We start from the raw sequence: 22147 nt of genomic DNA on the forward strand, positions 1-22147 counted from the left end.
GAGGGTGCAAGGAGCAAGGAGAGCGGAGGAGCAAGGAGAGCGGAGGAGGAGGAGGAGGGTGCAAGGAGCAAGGAGAGCGGAGGAGGAGGAGGGTGCAAGGAGCCAGGAGAGCGGAGGAGGAGGAGGAGGAGGAGGGTGCAAGGAGCCAGGAGAGCGGAGGAGGAGGAGGAGGAGGAGGGTGCAAGGAGCCAGGAGAGCGGACCCGGCAGCCGGAGAGTGGCCGAATTGCTAGCAGGAGGAGCCGTGGGAACGCCGCCACGCCCGAAAGACGCGCCCAGGTGGAGGGACGCAGAGAGGCACAAATCTCACTTGGGGGAAATGGAAGATTTTGGGGTTTTGGGTTTTTTGGGCTGTCCTGACCTTAAGCCGGCTTTGATCGCTCGGTTGTAGGATGGGAGACAGCCACAGCCGAGAAAAGTTTCGACTGCGTCAAAGTCAGCACGTGGTTTGTCTGTCTGTTTGTTTGTTTTGTGCGGGTGTCCTTGTCAACTTATCAAATAAGTAAGGGCGCAGACTGTGTTTTGCAGGGGGGGCGGGGGGGGAAACTTGGCTCTGCTTTAAAGGCGATATCAAGCATGATTAGGCAGTTCAGATTTAACAAAAGGTTTAGAGATAGAGATGCCTGAGATGGATGGATGGATGGATAGACAGACAGATGGATGGATTGGTAGGTAGGTAGGAAGGGAGGGAGGTAGATGATAGATAAGAATCCTCTCTCTCTCTCTCTCTCTCTCTCTGTGTGTGTGTGTGTGTGTGTGTGTGTGTGTATAGAGAGAGTGTGTGTTCACACTGACTACATATACATACACACAGGTGGCTTCTCCATTTTGGCTGTCTTTTCGTAAAATAAGTGAAATGGTGCAATATGTCACGTGTCGTTGTTCACTTGAGGTTGCATTGACCTGCTGTTAAGAACTGCTAAAGACCGGATGGTTTTTACTATGCCCTGATACGTAAAACCACAGTATCTTTTTCATAGGACTGTATAGATGCATTGTGGCTTTAAGGCAGGGGTCTTCAAACTTGGCCCTTTTATGACTTGTGGACTTCAACTCCCAGAATTCCTCAGCCAGCATGCCTGGCTGAGGAATTCTGGGAGTTGAAGTCCACAAGTCATAAAAGGGCCAAGTTTGAAGACCCCTGCTTTAAGGCTACCAGATTCAGGGTGGCAAAACGTGGCTCGACCTCAGTTGGCAAAACAAAAGCAAAAAACCCAGACCTTTGCCACATTCTACCGGTTCCCCCAGATTTATCAAGCACAGATCTGGCAGCAAAAGGGATCCCAACTGCCTTGGAGAATAAGTAGGATGTAATTAGGAAGGTCTTTACAAACTGGATCCCCATTGGGCAGTTTGGGTTGAGAGAAAATCTCCCCATGAGCTGGGTGTCAAGCTTTTCCTATTTCCAGCGCAACACAACCTAGGACAGTGTTTTTCAAATTTGGCAATTTAAGACGGGTGGGACTTCAACTCCCAGAATTCCCCAGCCAGTACGTGCAGAATTCTGGGATGATCCTCCATTGCCAGAAGTTTGATTCTTTAGTATGCAGGAATGGACATTTGTTCATATGGCATCTCAGAAGATCTTAATGTGCCTACATAAAATTACCTGAAATCGTCAGACGTCAACTTTAACTTGAAGCTAGACTTTTAAAGTGTGGTTAGATTTGTATTCTGTCTTTCCTGCAAAAGTTTAAACAGCTTTTGTGGAATTTTTATTTTATGTTATCCCCCTACCAAACCTTGAATGAAATATTATCAGCTCGCCAGTGCCCGGCCTAAAATCATTTAACATCCCTGCTTCACTGAACTCAGATCTATGTCAGAATGCATTGCATTGTAAAGGAACAATTTTTGACTTACACAATGTAAAGAAGAAGTGAAACTCTACAATTCATGTTGACCGCAATACATGCCTCTCCTTGTGGGTTTGCATTTCGATCTTAACAAGTGGATTCACACAAAAAGACCAGGGGCTAAAACTGGCAACATTTTTTTCAGAGGGAGGGGAAAAAAAATATCAACAACACTTGAATTGATGTGAATCAAATTAGCTCTTTTAATACCCTCGTTCATTGTTTACAAAAAAAGGTGGGGATATAAATGTCCCAGAATGATGTAACTCAGAATGATATGATCCCCTGGAGAACAAGACCTCATCTAGCACAAGAGAACAATTGATGCATCGGGAGAATTGGGAAAAGTTAATTACTTTTAAAATCAAGGGCTGTAAACAAAAAGGGAACAGACAGGGAAGGACCTGTAATGACGCAGAATATGAGGCCAAGAACGGTCGGTGAACACAAGATATAGGTTTGTAAAGCATTATGGCACCAGAAAGAGAGCAGAGGGCAGAGAAGAGCAACAAAGATGATCAGGGGACTGGAGGCTAAAACATATAAGGAACGGCTGCTGGAATTGGGTATATCTACTCTAATGAAGAGAAGGACCAGGGGTGACACGATCTCAGTATCTCAAGGGTTGTCACAAAGAAGAGGCAACCTATTCTCCAAATTACTTGAAAGCAGAACAAGAATCAATGGATGGAAACTAATCAAGGAGAAAAGCAATCTGGAATTAAGAAGAAATTTCCTGATAGTGAAAACAATCAGTGGTACAACTTACCTCCAGACGTTGTGGGTGCTCCAACACTGGAAGTTTTTAAGAAGAGACTGGACAACCACCTGAAATGGTAAAGGGTTTCCTGCCTGAGCAGGGGGTTGGACTAGAAGACCTCCAAGGGACATGTATATGCGTGTGTGTATCTCTGTCTGTCTGTCTGTCTGTCTGTCTGTCTGTGTGTGTGTCTGTCTGTCTGTCTGTCTATCTATCTATCTATCTATCTATCTATCTATCTCTATCTATCATCTATCATCACTATTCTATCTATCTATCTATCTATCTATCTATCTATCTATCTATCATCACTATCCTCCCCCCCTCTCTCTCTCTCTCTCTCTCTCTCTCTCTCTCTCTCTCTCTCTCTCTCTCTCTCTCTCTCTCTCTCTCAGTCCAACTGCCTGCTGGGGCAGGAAACCCTATACCATTTCAGATGGCTATATGTGGTTGATACAAATCTCTACAGTTGGAGATCTCTAATGAATCGTGTATTCCTAAGTGCCCAGCCATCTCCCATGGAAAAGAATGGAAGTTAAAAAGCGCCCAACTCTTCCTGGATCATACTCATCCCCTTTCATAAAAAACCGAATCACAATTTGGAGGTCAAGGATAACAGTGAACGTGAAATTCCAGAGAGATTTCCATCATGCCACACACACAAAAAACAGGAGAACATTCAGTTTCACAATGTGACGGCTGTCTTGGCTTCTATCCTGAAGACATCACTTTGCTCATCGGAAGATTTCGTGGACCTGTCCGTGTGATTTGCTTGGCAAAGGCATAAACATATATTTCTGGTTTTAAGTACATGAAGTTGGTGCTCCATATTTCAGATATTTTTTCATCTTCCCAGCCCTGGTATTGTCTACGGGTCTTTTGTCTAAAAATTAACCTGGCCTGGCCCTGCTCAGCTTCAGGGCCCAGCAAGAGAGATAGCTTCTGCTATTCCATTTCTTTGCATATATTTACATCTCTCCCCATAAAGAAGTGGGCCTTTCATTCGCAACTCCATTAGTTCCATCACTGATGGACAAACGTCTGGATCACGCCTCTCTGTCGCGTGCCAGGGATGGAAGCGGGAAGCTATTCTAGAAAGAACCATCAAACATGCTGGCTATTTTATGCCTGCAGACGTTGCAAAAAAGACCAAACATTGTTTGCTTGTTTAGCTTTTTTTAAGTTAACAAAGTTAAGTTTTTTTTAAGAGTCAGATCAACAGACAGACCTTGAAGAATACATCCTTTTGACTGATGTTAGATTAGATAAAGAGGGAAGGCTGTTTTCACATTTTGTGTAAAATGACTTCGTGCGTATACACTTCTATTCTGCTCCTAGCCAAAAGACAACTAGTCCAGTAGGAAAGGCAAGCAGGAAGGCACCACCATAAAAAGAAAGGTTTACAAGCTTATGGAAGAAAATGTAAGGAAGAGACTTTGTTTGGCTGGATGATTCAGAAGCTGCTCTGTGAGTGTCAAATGCTTTGAAAGAGTAAATGCATATCTGTGGCCTCTGCATAAGCAGGAACAAACCCAGTTTTGTCCTCATTTTTGGGCAGGGCTGTGACTACTATAGAAAGTCTACAAAAAAAGTAATACTAAATTAACAACTTGTATTCCATGATACCGATGATAGCTAAGCTATTTTACACTTTTTGTTCTATATTCTGCATTTAAGAGTTGAAAATGTTTTTGGTTGCATCTGGAATAGAGTTTATATATATTAGTGCGAACCTGCACTAATTGCAGGCAGCTGGTGTTACTTAAGGAGGCATTAGCCCACTGCTCCACCAAGGCTCTTCTATACACACACATACACACACACACACACACACACACACACACACACACACATATATGAGAAACAGTGTTCCAGATGGAACCAAAAACATTTTTCACATCACTTTTTCTCACAACGATACAACTGTCTCCTGCCCAAAGCTATATCGTAATTGATGTGTGGTCTCAATCTATATAAATAATAGGAAGCAGAAGGTAGCCACTAATTTGATTTATTAGCAATATAACTGTCCAACAGCTGCCAAGGTTGATCTCTCCATATAACTTTGACCTTTTTGTGCTGTTGCTTAATGGTTTTGCATTATTGCAATTATTGTTGTTGTTACTGCTTTCGTTCTTTGAAGGACATTCATCGTTTCATAGCAGATTTTGTCTGCTGCAGCCCTAGTTCAGCGTTGGCCAGCTGAAAGCTTAAAGCATCAACAAAGGGTCAGAGACTCAGAAGCTGTAAGCACATCAAATGCATTTCACTCCCTCTGGGAAGAAAGTAGATTTTATCCTAAAGAAAGGATGACTGTGTTGTCAAATTCCAGAGGAGTTTGTTTCCCAACTGATTAACTTAAGAGACAGCCTAGGCCCCATTCATCTGTCTCTGTCTGTTTGTTTGTCTGTCTGTCTGTCTGTCTGTCTGTCTGTCTATCTGTCTATCTATCTATCTATCTATCTATCTATCTATCTATCTATCTATCTAATCTATTATCTCTTTCTCATTTATGTATCTATCCATCCACCACTGACTATTATCTATCTCTCTGTGTCTAAATCTATCTGTCTGTCTGTCTGTCTGTCTGTCTGTGTCTGTCTGTCTATCTATCTATCTATCTATCTATCTATCTATCTATCTATCTATCTATCTATCACCTATCTATCATCTGTCTTTCTCTTTTATGTATCTATCCATCCACCTGTCGATTATCTCTCTCTCTCTCTCTATCTATCTATCTATCTATCACTTGTGTTTCTCAGTTATGTATCCATCCATCCATCTCTATTATCTCTATCTATCTATCTATCTATCTATCTATCTATCTATCTATCTATCTATCTATCTCTATCAGCTGTGTTTCTCAGTTATGTATCTATCCATCTCTATTATCTATCTGTGTCTGTCTGTTTGTCTATCTATCTATCTATCTATCTATCTATCTATCTATCTATCTATCTATCTGTTTCTCATTTATGTATCTATCCATCCACCCTTCTCTGTTGATTATCTGTCTGTCCGTCTCTCTCTCTCTCTCTCTCTCTCTCTCTCTCTCTCTCTCTCTCTCTCTCTCTCTCTCTCTCATCTGGAGAGTATTTAAGGCATTGCTGGCTAACATTGAGGGAGGGGGATATGGGGTTTCATATAATCTCAATCTCACATCTTGCAAAAACAGTTGGATGTAGAAGCAACATGCAAGCATTATTGAAGAATTATACCTGAAGTGATTTATTGCAAGACAAGGAAAGAAGGGAGGGAGGAAGGAAGATGAGGGAGGGAGGAAGGAAGGAAGAAAGGAAGATTCTGAAACACCAAATTTCTCCCTGCTAGTTCATGTATTACGACTGGCTAAGAATGTGAACATCGTTTTCTTTTTTCACTCCTACGCCCTTGAATTCACTCCTGTATTCATTTTCACACTGCAGCCTAAGGAAAATTATACGGCTGTCAGCTGCAGTGAAGCCCGCAAAGCAATCTCACGTGCCTGATGAAATATTCAGAAGAACACTGGAAAAATATGACATCAAGTCAAGCAACCTCGGGGTCTGACCTTCGGCTGGAGAGACAGATGTTGGGGGGGGGATAAACAAGAAGAGCACAGAACAGCTGCTAGACAAAAGACAACCAAATATAGTTTTCATGTTACACTTTTAGCGAGCAGTGAAACTCCTACTACGGAATCCAGAGGACCCGAAGATTTATACCATACCAACCAAAGATTTGAATACTAGCCAATTTTTGTAACAATTTCTTACAAAACACAAAGTACTTTTCTTGTTGCAGTTGCAGCCAAAACCCAACTTTCAAGAATCTTGGAGGGATTAGATATAACCAGCCTATATATAATGAATATGGCAAGACAGGGGGATGTTACCCCAGCAACTCTAATACATTTCCTAATAGCAATAGCCCTTAGACTTATATACCGCTTCACATTGCTTTACAGTCCTCTCTAAGCAGTTTACAGAGTCAGCCTGTTGACCCCAACAATCTGGGTCCTCGTTTTACCAACTTCAGAATGATGGAAGGCTGAGCCAACCTTGAGCCGGTCAGGATCGAACGGCTGGCAGTGGGCAGAGTCAGCCTGCAATGCTGCATTCTAACCACTGCACCACCAGGTGATCAGGCAAGAAAATCAGACAACACGCCTGTCCCTCTTTCTCTTCTGATTTTTAGAAAATCAAATTTGACCCCCAAGCAGAAGCATCCAGAAAGTTATTTGGAAAGTTTGGCGTCAGCCCCAGCACGCTGTTGGATGAAACATCTGCCTTTGTACCCGGATCAGTCAACCCATCTCTGCAAACCTTGATCCCTCAAAGCCACTGTGCCACCAGGGCTCTGATCCGTGCCCAACCCTCGGACCCACTTTCTCTGCCCTCTATCCTAAAGTAGCTAAAGTTGAAATCCAGTAAATCTTCCTAACCCAACTGCTAAAAAGCTACCGCAGCAGTTGAAGCGTGGAAAGTTAATAAATATTCTGCTAGATTCCAGAAAGTTTAGTCTGAAGTTTTAATCCCCAGCAAAGATCAATATAAGCGTGGAGATCTGTATGAACTCTCTCCAGCAACCCTTCCAGACCCAAACCATCTGGGTTTTCAGGAAAATATACCGGGTGGGGGGGGAAGGTTCTGCTGCCTTCCAGAATGTTTGATTGTTGGAGACGGGAGTGTTTAGCTATGCTCACTGCATTTCAGCAATAGCGTTCCCATCCTTTTTCCAAATCATTTACCTAGACATCGGGTTTATCAATATTGAGTATCTTTAAATTATTGATGAGAGCCCTCACGTATCAGAGGTACACCGTGGGTGCTGTTTTATTAAAGAGGAAAAATAGGGAAGACGGATTTAGAGAGGAATTTTAAAGAAGGATTCTTGTTGATTGACTATCAACTTAGCAAAGGGAATCAGCTAGCTTGCTTGCATTGCCACCATTAATCAAAAAGAGTTGTTAGCCGAAACGTATGCAAATTATAGGTTCCCGTGACATTGTAGGAATGGATTCATTACACTCTGCATTCTGCAGTAAGAATAAATAATATGTTCTTGAGAAAACTTTCCTACGCAAAGGACCCAGCAGAAAGCAGAAAGAATGGGAAATCATAAACTAATATTAGGATGAATCACAGCATAATAATAACGGATTTCTTTTGCAGTAGTAATACTTGCCGCTAAAAGGAGAGCAAAGAAGAGAGGACAAAATAGACTCTCAAAATTTGATCCTCAAAGGCATCTGGGAGTTAACTACAATTTATTCTATTTCTAACGATTTCAGATGTACTTGCTATGGAAACCGGTGCAACATGGATATTACTTAACCAGTGGATAATCTCCAGCAAAAAGAGAGAGAGAGAAAAAAAACCACCCCAATTTATTAAGCCCCTCCAGGAACTCCTGGAGCTCACTAATCTAGACCTAATAAATCACCTCTGTGATTAGTAGCTCACTTATACTCCCACTGCAGACTCAATTCCTGCTAAGTAAAGGAACCAAATGAATAATTTGAAAGTTGAGTAGCTAAGGGGCGAAGCGGTTGGATTAACAGCCAGGGAGTCTTTATTTCAAGGCACACATAAACAAAACCTCATTCAATGTCTTGGGCAAGTGAATATTTTCTTACTTACAGTCCACCACGTATAATTGTTCTGAATTATAACACTTCTCCTAGCTTATCGCCTATTACGGAAAAAAACCAATCAGAAAAAGGACTGTTAAAATGGTAATGATCTTTTCATTCTTTCTGCTTCTACACATGATCAAATCTCAGTTCAGAGCAGAGCCTTTATCCCAGTTCAATAAACTATGGCTAATGCTTTCATTATAGAACCATGGTAGAAGTTATGTGGCCATTATACAAGTTTTTGGTCATATGCCCAAAACTTCATATCCACTAGCCAAGTGGATTCAGAACAGAATTTAAAAAAAAACAATTCCATTGGGCTCAGAAGGACCCTAGCAGCATCTTCTGGGTTGAATTGTGATCCCTCGGAGAGTTTTGCCTGTCACTGACGTTTCCCTTCAGATTTTAGCAGCCTGAACTTGGGTGCTTGATGGGCCACACTGTTTCTCCACAATTGGCTCACAGTGAAACCGGGCAACCTGTCTCCAAAAACCACGCTCTGCACAAAAGGACTGGAGGTGCAGAGCAGGAGATGTCCTGCAAACTTTTAGACGTTGCCACAACATATGTTGCACGTCTGAGAGTAGAGCTGGAATTAAAGTTGGAAGTTTTAAGCATAGAGCAGAAGAATTGGGTTCTTTGAGAGAATCCAAGAAGCCGCCAGTATGACTGACTTGATGTCCTGAAAGGACTTTGATGCAATTTTGGTTCAGATGAAAGTGCTCCTTAACACTATATTCCACTGATGTCCTGGTTTCATTACTGGCGCTGCTGGTAGAAAGTACGATCTAAAAGTCAATATATTTTAGTGAATTATTTTATTCCAAAGAAGGCCATCAAATCCATAGCTGGCAGTTAGACCATTTTATTACCACTCTGATAATAGAATAGAATAGAATAGAATAGAATAGAATAGAATAGAATAGAATAGAATAGAATAGAATAGAATAGAATAGAATAGAATAGAATAGAAATATAGAAAGTGAATAGAATAGAATAGAATAGAATAGAATAGAATAGAATAGAATAGAATAGAATAGAATAGAATAGAATAGAATAGAATAGAATAGAATAGAGAATGGTAATAAGAATAGAATAGAATAGAATAGAATAGAATAGAATAGAATAGAATAGAATAGAAATATAGAAAGTGAATAGAATAGAATAGAATAGAATAGAATAGAATAGAATAGAATAGAATCTGGAAGGGACCTGGGAGGTCTTCTAGTCCAGCCCCCTGCTCAAGCAGGAGAACCTATACCATCTCAGACAGGTGAATGTCCAGTCTATTCTTAAAAACCTCCAGTGATGGAGCACCCACGACTTCTGAAGGCAAAGTTGTTCCACTGTCAGGAAGTTTCTCCTTAGTTCCAGGCTGCTTCTCTCCTTGGTCAGTTTCCAACCCTTGTTTCTCGTCCTTCCCTCTGGTGCTCTGGTGAACATCCTGGCCCCCTCTGCCTTGTGGCAGCCCCTCAGATACTTATTCATGTCTGCCTCCCACAGTGGCAGGCCAGTGATTTGCGGCAACTCAAAGAAGTTGCTCTTTGCCAGGCTTCCACATACCTTGAAACCGATTTGGAAGATTTGGAATAAACGCTTCTGGTCTCACACAATGAGGCACCATCTCCCACTGTTCATTAGAGCAGCTTTTCAGACTTCTGCATAAGTCTGGGGGGGGGGAAAGATACCGCTGCCCTAAGAGTTGCATTTGCTTTTAATTAGCTGGACCCTCCAAACAGCAGTCGCAGGGCAGAAGAGCCGAGAGCCACGTCTTCTTTCAAAACCTGAACAGATCTAGTTATCTGTAACAGTAACTTTAATAATACGGATTCATGAGACCAGCTTAAACACGTGAAGCTGTACAATGGTTTAGCCCTATTCTGCCAGAACCTTGCCAGTGACTTCATATATCTTTCTCCGGCTTCATAATCAGTTAATTCCTCCTTATATGATGACATTGTTCTACAAAAGTAGTAAAGTCACACTGTGAAATCTGGATAGGCCCAGATTGCAGTTTGCGGTATTCCTTTGTGTTCCCCTTTTGGCCCTTCAGATTTTTGCCACTTAGGCTGGTAGACCTAATTAAGGAACAACTATAAGCTTTCTATTCAACAATAACGGAAGCCAAATGCTAACAATTTAAGCAATTTTTCTCTAAAAGAATTTCTTTTAGAAGGGATGCTTTGCCACTTTCTCTCTGTATATAAATAATGTTTCTTCCAGTGGAAAAAGCTACAGAATAAAAGGTTTGGCAAATGAGTCCTTCCTTTTGAAATTGTGCTTTGAATATCCTGCAAACTCCACCAGGATCAAATTGGAATGTTACAAGCACAGATGTGTTGTGACTCTCTGATTTCCCAGAAAGTACGAAATTTCACAAAGAACTATTTAAAAGCCTCCTGGGGTGAGTAGATTGTTGAAGGCATGCTAAATAGTTCCTCGGCGCAAGCGACGCTTTGACCTGTGTTATTCTGTGTCCAGACAAACACACCTCCCAGCCAATCCCTTATGCTGTTTGGTTTATTATGATAATCCTAAGGCTGCCCAGAATACAAATATTATCAAGAAGCAAGGCAAAATTGAAAAGAATGACTTCAGATGGGTATATGGGTGCTAGATTTTATTCCTCCTAGGAAAAGGTGATCGTGTGGACGATCACTTAAACATGAGCCAGACCTGTGTGGTAGCAGCCAAAAAAGCTGACACAATTCTTGGTTGTATAAACAGAGGCATAGAATTAAAATCATGTGAAGTATTAGTACTGCTTTATAAAACCTGAAATACTGTCTCCAGTTTTGCTCATCACAATACAAAAAATAATAATGTTGAGACTAGTGCAGAGAAGAGCAACCAAGATGATTAAAGGCCTGGAGACCAAAACGAATGAAGACTGGTTGCAGGAATTGGGAATGGCCAGTATAAAGAAAAGAAGAAATAGGGGAGACATGATAGCAGAGTTCTAGTATTTGAGGGGCTGCCCCAAAGGAGAGGGAGTCAAGCTCTTCTCCAAAGCACCTGAGGTCAGGAAAAGAAGCAACGGATGGAAACTCATCAAGGAGAGAAGCAACCTGGAACTAAGGAGGAATTTCCTGACAGTTAACCACCTTGCCAGCAGAAATCGTGGGCGCTCCATCACTGGAGGTTTTTAAGAGGAGACTGGACAGTCACTTGTCTGAAATGGCACAGGGTCTCCTGGTTGAGCAGGGGGCTGGACTAGAAGACCTCCGAGGTCCCTTCCAGCTCTATTCTGATTCTGATTCTAAAACAAAGACAATGGGGAAGCCAGATCCACTCAACAAACATCTAATTTAACAGCTGCAGTAATTCACTTAACAACTGTGGCAAGAAAAGTCATAAAATGGGGCAAAACTCACTTAACAAATGTCTCACACAGCAGCAGAAATTTTGGGCTTAATTATGGACGTAAGTTGAGGACTACTGTACATTCCTTACTCTTGGGGATCTGAAGTAATCCTGAGACCAAGGTACTAGTCTACAATCTGGTCCAATAATTTATTTATTTATTTTTGCGGGGGTGTGTGTGTGTGTGTGTGTGTATGTGTGATTTTTTTTTAACTTTGCTTATAGTATTATTTTCTACTATCTAGCCATTAGTAACACTTCTGGTGATGTCTTACTACGCTTTCACCTTGTCCCATCAACCTGGGGCAGAATATTTCTCGATATTCTAGAACATGAAGCCTAAAAGTATTATATCGTCTGGCATTCTTCAACGTACAATTCGAAATAAAACTTTGCAAACTCCGAATAAGCATGTACATTGGATAAACAAGGTTGTACATTTTTGCAAGGAATTTGGAAGGAATTATTACCGGACTGGTTAGACTCCTTTCTTTCTTTTTTTGCCCATTTTTTTTGTCTCAAAATCCTATGAGACTTAAGGTCCTTCCGCATAAACGAAACACACAGTGTTATTTTGTGCATTATAAGAAGTGTAAGCAGCAGACCCTCATGAAAACATTTTTTGAGGATTAAAATTGTGTGGGGAAAATTATCTGATTTATGGGTAGAATATACAGTAAAACCACAGACTGGAAGAAGTTTTTCCACCCATCGTTATGATTTAAGAACCGATTATTTTATTTTAGGGTGACTGTCAGGACCCACCCCAAACCACGTCTTAGGAAGACAAAAACTCTTGGAGTCAGTTCTAGTCCAAAAGGAATCTTTACTAGGACATGCTTGGTTGTGGGAATACAAGACAGGACTTGGTATTGTTTTACAAATTGAAATTTTATAAAGGCTACTCGGTTAAACCCCCTTTCCCTCAACCCCATTTGGTCAGCCCCCATCCTTCTACTTCGTGTCAACCCTTTCGTGGGGAAAAAAAGGAACTTTGAATCTTTATGGTTATTGCCTTCTTCCTCTCCCCCTCGCTTTTGTTCCCCCCAGTTCAAAAGCTTTCCTTGGTCTTTGAAATAACCTAAGCCAGGCTGAATCCACATATGCTCCTCCTTCCTCAGGAGATGGCAGAATCCATATTGGGGGGGGGGGGAATAATGTTTTAAACATACATTTATGAATGTGATATAAATGGATTCTGACAGTGACAATATGTCTGTGATTCCCCACTCAAAAACTAAGTTTGTATAGACATTCAGATCGTGGAAAGGGAACTCGGCTTCTTCCATTTGCCCTTCTGAGTCAGACACAATTTCTTATCTTTTAGACTGATCTTTCAGCACTCAAGCTTACACAAACCCCAGTTTTGTATAAAAGCGAACCGCACTTGAAAACCCTCTTCAACGCTTGCGTGAATTAAAGAGGTTTCGATTTCTTATGAAGCAATTATTCCTTCACTGCAATCAGCAATCTGTTAAAAGTATTTGCAAGTATAATTTTTTTTCTTCAAATATACCCCTCGACATATTTCTGAAATCATTAATTCCGTTCTTATCTGCTGATAGTTTGGTTCGCCCTTAGATTATACCGAAACAACGTAGATGTGGCCGGGAGGAAGCCTGCAACCACACGATTTATCCACGTCCTATATCACAACTCCCAACTGTGATGTGAAGAAGTAACGAGGGGAGGATTTGAGCCGTGCCCTTTTTAATTTAAGGCCCACTCCTGTCAGTTCTTCTAGAGGATGCTTTATATAAAACTAGTTCATACTGCTATACACAGAGGGCTGAAAGATGTAGACAAAAATGAGATGATTACTTTTAGCAGCACAATATCTCAACTTCATGTTGGGGTATAATGCGTCAACAAAACAGAACTGTTAGAGATGTTCTCACAAATAGCCTGAGGTGATGTGTGACCTTGAAAATGACATTCACGATTTACTTGGGGGGAAAAATACCAAAGGGTCTTGTCTTCTTCAGGTAATCAAGGAAAAAAGTGTCCCTCGTTTTTGCCCGTTGTCACTTCCGCTGCTAATGTGAATTGGATCCAGCTTCGCCTGCTCAAGAACAGCTCAGTCCACCAACTCTCCTGCAGTTTTCCGGGGGGAAAAACTTAAGAAAATAGAACATTGAGATCTTCCCCTTGTAGGACAAAGGGACGAAAATCTGGCAGGTTAGGGCAATGAGGCTAGCCTGATGTATAGCCGGTGGAAATCAAAATGCAGTTGTGGAACTGACAAGTCTCCAAAAGGGCTCCTTCCTCCGTCATTGGAAAGCAACCAGTCTCTCAAGCCCTCTTGCCTACGATTCGGAGCTAATACGATTCCAGCGTCTTTACTGGCAGTCATTGATAGCTCGGTTCCCTATTAGCCTCTTCAGTCCCTTTTCCAACCATCCTTCTCCCTTCTCGCATCTCCGTGCATTTCTTTTCAGTCAATGACTTGAATTCTAACACCCCAAGAGAACATCCTTCCAAGCCACGAATGATTTTAGAATGGAGTTGGATGAATGCTTACTTTGTTAGAACAGGAATAGAAATAGAAGAGTTGGGAGGGACCTTGGAGGTCACCTAGTCCAACCCCCTGCTCAGTCAGGAAACCCTATACCATTTCAGACAAGTGGTTGTCCAACCTCTTCTTAAAAACTTCCAGTGTTGGAGCATTCACAGCTTCTGGAGGCAGGTGGTTCCACTGGTTAATTGTTCTAACTGTCAGGAAGTTTTTCCTTAGTTCCAGGTTGCTTCTCTCCTTGATTAGTTTCCATCCGTTGCTTCTTGTCCTGCCTTCAGGCGCTTTGGAGAATAGCTTCACTCCCTCTTCTTTGGGGCAGCCCCTGAGATATTGGAACACTGCTATCCTGTCACCCCTAATCTTTCTCTTCGTTAAACTACACATACCCAATTCCAGCAACCGTTCCTCATATGTTTTACCCTCCAGTCCCCCAATCATCTTTGTTGCTCTTCTCTGCACCCTTTCTAGAGTCTCAACATCTTTTTTACATCATGGTGACCAAAACTGGATGCAGTTACTCCAGGTGTGCCCTTACCAAAGCATTGTAAAGTGGTATGAACATTTCATCTGATCTTCATGGGCCAATGAAATCTCACAGAACTGAATAACTCTGAAACTATCCTTTAGGAAACACCCTTTAACATTGGCCTAGCTAAACGTAAAACCATCTCACTTGTGAGCAGAGGACAAGACTTAAACAGAAAAACAAACAGTAGGTGAACTATAATGAAGTATAGGTGTGGTGAAAATCTACCTATGTGATTGGTAAGAATCAGCACTAAATTGATTGCCCATATAATCAATCATTTCCCTTTCTGGGCATTTACACGGATAATTCTGCTGACAAAAATCTTGAAAATAACAGATTAGAAAACTGGAAGGAAGCTTGTGCAATAGCATAATAATTTCCAAATTCACAGTTTAAAAAAAAACCCATAAAAAAGATTTCACTTCTGCTATGAATTTGAGATCTATACACTATTTAAAAGCCAATTCAAGTTCCACATTGTAGGATAGGCAATAATAAATCATAATACCTAGGTTTTTCTTCTTATTTTAGAAAACGCTCCACACAATAACATGCAAAGGAGAAAAACCGTTCTTGACATTTGTCTGCCTGGTCTGCTAGTTTTGTCCAGATATAATGAGGGTGATCTGAAAGATTCTGTGGTAATAACTTTTGTGTTACTATTCTTCCTCCTCTTCATCGCTATGAGAGTTTTATAGTGGTTTACCTTGGCCTATCATTTACGATGGGATGGTTTATAGTCATAAATTGCCAGGAATTCTTGACAGATTCAGTGGGAAACACAGGAGCTACGCATGCAAGTAATAAATTTGTCACTAATCCTTTGAAAGCACAACTCAAATTAGACTCACACAACACCAACTTTCCAACTGTTACGGAAACAAACACCGTCCCTGCGATTATTCACCCTGTCTTGTGATTGGGATGACAGATGGTAGCCCGATTATAAGGATATAATTGCACATGGCAAACCTATCAATCAGTGCATCCCGTGTTCCCAAGTCTGCCGTGCTCATTGCACGAACAAACAGGGAAAGCTTTTTTGTAATGCTTTGACCACGGCCGCAGTCTCTGTTGCGCTGTTCATCTTCCAAGTGTCTTATTGAAGATGAAGGATTGTGTCATGTTTTGAACTGGGCAAAGGAGGAGAAAGTAAAAAAAAACTATTTTGGTTTAATTCTGAGCTGTATATGGGCTCTATATAAAGCTCAGCATTCAGGAAAACCAGAATAGTTTTTATATGCTATAACATATGCCGGTGAAACATGGACACTAACTTCACAAAACCTAGGAGGGGTGCAAAGAGCCATGGAAAAAGACACACTCGGCATCACAAGACAAGACCCACACAAGGATTAGAGAACAAACGAAAGTATAAGATGCCATCAAGAGAGTCAAAGAATTGGAACAGAAATGGGCTGGTCACACAGCAAGAAGGACTGAGGGCAGATGGACCATGGCGGTCACAGAAGGGATCCCACTTGATCAAAAGCATCCATGAAAGAGACCTATAAGAAGATGGATTGACCACATCAGCAAGTGTGGTGGATCCAATTGGCAAAAGAAAGATCAGGACCATCTTAGTTGGAAACATGCAGAAGAAGCCTTCACCCTGCAGTGGCTAGCCCAAGGGTGGGGAACCTTGGCTCTTTTATGACTGGTGGACTTCAACTCCCAGAATTCCTGAGCCAGCCATGCTGAGGGGAAAGGGAGAGGTTTCCAAGCTGAGCCAGGCTGGCTCAGGAATTCTGGGAGTTGAAGTCCACGAGTCATGAAGGGGCCATAGTTTCCCCCATGCTGGCTCAGGAATTCTGGGAGTTGAAGTCCATGAGTCATGAAGGGGTCATAGTTTCCCCCATGCTGGCTCAGGAATTCTGGGAGTTGAAGACCACAAGTCATAAAAGAGCCAAGGTTGCCTACCCCTGGGCTAGACCAAGGCTAGAATGATATAGGCTCTAAAATCTTACTCATTCTGATAATACGTAATTAGCTATCTTAAACTGACCCAATTTTATTTAGAGTTCTGCTGGAAAGGTTTGCTTTCTCCTGTTCTCTCTTGTGGTCCTCCTTTTGTTGCACAGAAGAACAACAGAGATACTAAGAGTTCTGGAGGCTATATCATATGATGAACGTTTGAGGGAAGTAGGTGTGTCTAGCCCAGGGGGAGGCAACCTCGGCTCTTTTAGGACTGGTGGACTTCAACTCCCAGAATTCCTGAGCCAGCATGGCTCAGTTTGGAAACCTCTCCCTCTCCCCTCAGCGTGGCTGGCTCAGGAATTCTGGGAGTTGAAGTCCATGAGTCCTAAAAGAGTCGAGGTCGCCTACCCCTGGGGTAGCCTATCAAAGAGAAGGTTGGGGTGGGGGGACAAGAGAACACTCTTCCAGTGCTTGAAGGGCTGTCACAGAGAAGAGGGAAGAAGTAAGAGGTGGAAGAGAAATTCAATATTGGAGGTAGCCTATTATAATTATGTATGAAAGAGACTTCTTGATTACAACAGGTTTAAAAGAAAGGTCATTTTCTCTCTCTCCGCTATGTAACAGCAGTCCAACAAGGAAGTATATCACTCAAGATAAATAGGTACAGGTTAAGGATGCAATATTAACTGCAACCTTTTGAAGGACTTCCTGAGGATATGTATAAGCAAGTAGAGAACCACTTTATTTTCCTTGGGAATTAGAGCCTGCCTCTGAGAACAAACATTAAATGGAACGGTTCAATAAAACAGCAGCAATTGTTTAAAACTGCAGTTGACAATGTAATAACAATTTCTGAGGAATAAAACCACCGCTATTGCATGCAGTGTTATTACAGAGCTAGTTTAAAAGTGCAAAAATCATACTGGCTTTAGAACGGCTTAATGTGCAGATTTGTTAAAGCTAAAGAATTTGGGATAAGAATCGTTCCCTTTACGGTAAATATGGATTTGAGGCATCTCTTATATCTACAAAATGTGGCAGCTGTAAAGTCCAGAATCGTAAGGAGCTTCCTTTGGCATCAGGTACACTAAGTTCTGGTGAGACACCCATAATGAATTAATGCCACATTGATCTTCACCATAGCAAAGGAGGCCTTCGCTCATCTTCTGTCCCAGAGAGTTGTGACTTTCCCCTTCTGCAAAGAAATATCTCCGGGGCCTCTTTGCTTTGTGCCCTAGCAGAAAATAAACTTAGCTAAAAATCCATTCCTGTTCCAGAGCCAGAATGAGGGCTGATGCATTCCTGGCAGCGCTTATCTCGTGGTTTAAGGTTGCAATTGATCCATCAGGCTTATCTGGAAGTTACTGTGGCTTCAGTCCAAGCCTCCTGTCTTCATCAATACGTTGCCTTGGCAAGCTGTGCTTCTAAGAAGACAAGCGTTGAAGGAGAAAGCCAGTCGCAAGGAAGTTTGGCAAAAAGAGTTGTAGAACGGTCCTTGTAGATAATTTTTTACATGAGGTCCTTCTAGATCTCTACGGAGATTCTCCGTCATCCAGGTCACGGCTGTCCCAAAGGGGCCTTTTCAGGAGGCAACTGGGCTTCCTTTGTTTTTCCTTGAAGATGTTTCACTTCTCATCCCAGAAGCTTCTAGTCTGAGCTGAAGAGCAGCAGAGTTGACACCTGTGCACATCTGGGTCTGCGCAAAACCACGTGGGCAGCTGCATTCTGAACCAATTGGAGCTTCTGGATACTTTTTGAGGGCAACCCCATGGAGAGAGCATTGTTGAGAGAGTCAAGATGGGAGATGCCAGTTTGTGATTAACAGTTGCTTTGTCTAGTTCCAGAGAAGCTCAAGATAAGTGTATAACATCCCAAGTCCTTTTCTGATGTTGGCGAGAAAGATCAAGCTTCTACGTTTGTCCTTTCTCTCATCCTGTTGCATGGTTATAATTCTGAGTCTGGAGGGGATTTTTTTTTGCCCTATTAGAATTTATGTTTAATTTGTTCTTCTTGCAATAGCACGAAGAAGCCTGAGGGCATCTCTTCCTATTATGATAGGCAAAGTTGCAGCAACATCTGCACAGAACAACAGCTAAGGATCCCTCTGCCAGTTTTGAGCTGTAGAATTCCTGCTTAATTGCCGGCTCAATTCCGTAGGCATCTAGAAGTGGTGCAAAAATGGTATCCTGGTTTTTACCCCTTCTGAATGGGATCTGGGTACCTATTATCCACAGCCACCATACTTTCCATGGATTTGGGCTTTATCACAGCAGTTGCTTATTAAAGTTTTATCACACTAAAGAAAAGATCACGGGTTAATCGTGCTCTTTTTGGAAATACATTAGTGGCATCAACCCTGCATGATAATGTAGTCCAGGTAAAATACCTGAGAATCTTTCAATTGAAACCCTACAAATAACGCAAAATATTGTTCCTTTTTGTATTCCCCCCCCCAGTTGATTTTTTAGCAGGGACAGCATTGTCTTCGGTTAAACTGGATGAGAAGCGAGATATTTTCCAGGAAAAACAAAGAACAAACAAAACAAAAAAAACAAAAAAAACCAAGGAAAGTCCAGTTGCCTCCTGAAAAAGCACCTTTGGGACAACTGTGATTGGATGGGAATCTCCATAGATCTGCTAGGAAATGTCACGATTTATTTAGGTGCAATCTTGAGTAACGCCAGTGATGATGTCGTCCATATATAATGAAGCTGGGTCTGAATTACGTGGTGCTTGAATGTAAGGGAAGATTAACCCATTAGGAAATATCCTATATATTGACTTGGGGAAATTGCTTGTATCTTGTAATTGAGCCGTGATGGCGCAGTGGTGAGAATGTGGTATTGCAGGCTAATTCTGCTCACTGCCAGCAGTTCGATTCTGACCAGCTCCAGGTTGACTCAGCCTTCCATCCTTTCTTCCAAGGTCAGTAAAAGGAGGACCCAGATTGTTGGGGGCAACAGGCAGACTCTGTAAACCGCTTAGAGAGGGCCATAAAGCACTGCGAAGCGGCATATAAGTCTTAAGTGCTATTGCTATCTTCTATTAACACCCATCTGCTTAATGCGTTCTCCTGTATTTACTTGTAAAACGGTTCTGTGCGATGTAAAGAAAAATAGGGGTGAGAATTTCTGCAGAAAGGACACAGGGATCTCGAGGGAACCAGGAGACTTCAAACAGCTTGGATGATTTAAAAAAAAGGAAGACAGATTCTTACAGAGAATGCAAGAAACTCTCAAGGTGATCTGGAGATTTAAAATTATGCGGCTGGTTGGCGCAATGGATTCAGCTGGTGCTGGTTAATGAAATCAGCAGGATAGCACTGTGACTTTGACTTTATTCAGAGTTTCGCTTTTAGCAAACGGTCTCTTCTGAGCTGGCTTTCCCCATTTCTCCCCCCCCCGCCGCCCCGCTTCCGATGAAATGAAGAGATTTGCTTTCAATGCAACAAAACACAACCTTGTTTACCCACTAAAGCGCCAGCCTTCCTGTTTCTTTCCTTAAAGCATTAAGAACTTGGAAGGGCCCACATGCTCTCCTCGCCCAGAGCTGTCACAGGACTCACAAAGAATTTATTTTAGCAACTGCTCTGCAAGGCAGACTTCTGATTCACCTCCAGATGTGTGTTTCTATTTGTAGCTTTGTTGAACTGGCGTCTTTGTCACTTATAAGCTTTGCCTGCTTCAGTGATGGCAGCTTCTCACGGGCATCCATGATGGGTGCACAAACAATGGTGGAAGGGTTCGTCTCCAGGTGGACCTGCATGTGGAAACCTGAATAGATACAGTGGCATAAATAGAGCTTCTGTATATAGAATAGAATAGAATAGAATAGAATAGAATAGAATAGAATAGAATAGAATAGAATAGAATAGAATGGAATGGAATGGAATGGAATGGAATGGAATGGAATGGAATGGAATGGAATGGAATGGAATAGAATTGAATAGAATTATGGGAGAGAAGAGAAGAGAAGAGAAGAGAAGAGAATTATGGGATAGAATGGAATAGAATATAGGAATGAAAAATAGAATAGAATAGAATAGAATAGAATAGAATAGGTGAGAAAGGAGAATAGAATAGAATAGAATAGAATAGAATAGAATAGAATAGAATAGAATAGAATAGAATAGAATAGAATAGAATAGAATAGAATAGAATAGAATAGAATAGAATAGAATAGAATAGAATTATGGGAGATAAGAGAAGAGAAGAGAAGAGAAGAGAAGAGAAGAAGAGAAGAGAATTGAATTATGGGATAGAATAGAATAGAATATAGGAATGAAAAATAGAATAGAATAGAATAGAATAGAATAGAATAGAATAGAATAGAATAGAATAGAATAGAATAGAATAGAATTATGGGAGAGAAGAAGAGAAGAGAAGAGAAGAGAAGAGAAGAGAATTGAATTGAATTATGGGATAGAATAGAATAGAATATAGGAATGAAAAATAATAGAATAGAATAGAATAGAATAGAATAGAATAGAATAGAATAGAATAGAATAGAATAGAATAGAATAGAATAGAATAGAATAGAATAGAATAGAATAGAATAGAATAGAATAGAATAAAATAGGAAGGGACCTTGGAGGTCTTCTAGTCCAATTCGCCTCCCTGCGTCCGAAGCCACCGAAGGAAAACTGGAAGTCAGCGCCACAATTTTTGACAGCTGACCATCCAGCGTCTCCCCAGGGACCTCTATTGAACGAGAACTCATAACTTCACAGGACACTCCTTCCACGAGCTAACAGCTCACAGAATTTGGATTCCCCCCCCTAACATTTAGCAAGAATTTCCTTGCTTGAAATATTAATCCATTCTTTTTAGTCCTGCCCTCTGGGGCAGTGACGATTTAAGTCCACTTTTTCTTTCTTCCTGGCAGCTCTTCCGATGTTTGGAGATTGCTACCAGATCTGTCCTTCAGACTCTTTTGCTTGGAACAGGGGGGAAAAACACACTCGTGATTAGAAAAATCTGGACAGAAAAAGTGAGTTTATTTTATCTTGCTCTCAGAGAGCAAGAGTTAAAATTGTAATTTTACTTGTATTTGCTGCAGAAGAACTCAGAAGCTGTTTCTTCTTTTTATTTCTTCTGGTTTTGCCCTTTTTTCTTTTGACTTTCTTTTCTTCTTTTACTCTTTAGTGGTTTGGGTTAGTTTTGATGTTCTTTGGAAAACGTTTAATAAAAAAAATATATATAAAATGAAAAATAATTCTTTGCTGCAGGCTAAACATATGCAAATGCTTTAACTGTTCTTTGTTCCTCTGTGACTTTCATCCTTCTCTGGAGAGGTTACACCAAATACCAGCCAATTCCTCTCTTTGCATCTCTTTTGTCTACTACACAAACTTTTAAGGCCCCTTGCAATATACACATTCACATAACACGGGCACACATAGATATAGACATGCACATGTGTGGGATATAAAGCATTGCAATTACACCGAAGGCAATTAAAATACAAAATTAAAGCCAGTTAATGCACTGGATAGCTCTATTGTCTTAATTGTGAATGTGCTTTCTGGATATTCTCAGAGAACTCTTTACCCAGTTGAACCTTGATATTTTATTACTGATAATATATCA

The 22147-nt window shown here is 41.3% G+C and overlaps 1 protein-coding gene across 2 annotated transcripts in view; it reads right to left on the reverse strand.

Moving 5' to 3' along the window:
• Nucleotides 1-22147, reverse strand: part of KCNIP4 (potassium voltage-gated channel interacting protein 4) — a gene marked incomplete at its 5' end in the record, with an annotated part of 248945 nt that overhangs the window by 188854 nt on the left and 37944 nt on the right. The gene's annotated exons all lie outside the window — the stretch shown is intronic.

This window comes from Vipera ursinii (genome assembly GCF_947247035.1).
Source record: "Vipera ursinii genome assembly, chromosome: 7".
Taxonomy (NCBI): domain Eukaryota; kingdom Metazoa; phylum Chordata; class Lepidosauria; order Squamata; family Viperidae; genus Vipera; species Vipera ursinii.